Below are 1,433 nucleotides of genomic sequence, written 5' to 3' on the forward strand. Positions count from 1 at the left end.
TATTTGTGGAAAGGTGAAGGTTTTATTTGAATAAATAGGGAGAATAAAATACATTGTTATATGTCTCTACCTGTTCAAAGAAAAAGAAAAAAGAGCAAAATGTGAGTATAATTACATTCCTAGTTTGGCTTTTGTAATATATTTTGTATGTTGAATTGTTTCAACAAGAAGTGCTTGCTTTCCACAGTGTGTTCTGCAGTGCATATTCTGCACCTGCACTGAGCCAGACAGGAGCTCTGAGACCTGGTGTGGAATGCTTTACTGCTGAGAAGTAGGCACTGATGCCAACTCATTCCTGAAGCTTCCTCCTGCACAGCATGCACTTTTACAAGTCTTTTAGTTTGAGGAGTCTCATTAATTATCCTTGGTGAATATACTTGGTGTTCTTGAAAGTCAGCCGCTTTCAGACGTGGCAGGACAGGAGTAATTCTGCATATAGCCATGGGAAAACAAGGACACTGGAGCAGCCCTTCTTATTGCCACAGAACACAACATGGCAGTGAAGATCAGTATAGACAGTAATGGCTGTTCACTTGTGTGCTTTGATGTGTGGTCACACAGAGACTGGAAGTTACTCTGCAAGGCCTACAGCATACCTGGGAATAGCGCTGCCAGAATGGCATTTCTACTTGGCCATTCAGGTTTCCTCCTTTTTATTATGTTGGTGCTATCTGAGCAATTACACCCCTGTGTCTATCATAAAACAGAACCCTGCTGAAAGATGTCTTTGTGCTTTATCAGGTATTTAATGGAGCTCTCATCAGATATCTCCATGCACATTAGGCAGCAGTGCCCCGTAAAAATAATCTACCATGACTGGAGAATTCACTTCTGCAGCACCTTGGCAGACCCTAGCATACCCTGTTCCTTGGCACCCTTGGCAGACCCTGTTCCCCATAGCTCTCACTTTGATAGTGTGGTTGCTTGGTTTTTCCTTCTGCCAGGCATCCAGGTTGGTTGTGGCCTCCAAGATGGTTGTGTTGTCTCTGCAGCAAGTATTGCTCCAGTCTTGCCTTCAGGCCTTCCAGCTGACTTGTCACATGGTTAAACATCTGTTGTGTTGTAAAATGTGAGCATTCATAAGCATGAACTTTGTGAAAAAAATGCTTTATTATAATTCTCTCTGGCTTTTGAGCAAGACAATGACCACATAACATTAAGGAACCTTGTCGCTGTAGGTGAGGATGCCAGTGTGTCCAGTCGGATGTGTTTTAACACTGCTTTTTTATTTCTTCTTCTTCTGGACAGCTGGCTTATAGTTTCTTTGATTTGGCTGAGGATTACCACAGCTGTTCTGGTTCATTTCTTAGCATGCCTCCCCACTGGGTCGGTCCCTGGGCGTTGCACTGGGTTTTACTTGCATCAAAATTGAGAGATCTGTTCCATCATGTTTCTATTGTGGTCTCACGTCTATATAATATATGCAGATGGTT

Source organism: Prinia subflava, chromosome 1 (genome assembly GCF_021018805.1).
Source record: "Prinia subflava isolate CZ2003 ecotype Zambia chromosome 1, Cam_Psub_1.2, whole genome shotgun sequence".
NCBI lineage: Eukaryota > Metazoa > Chordata > Aves > Passeriformes > Cisticolidae > Prinia > Prinia subflava.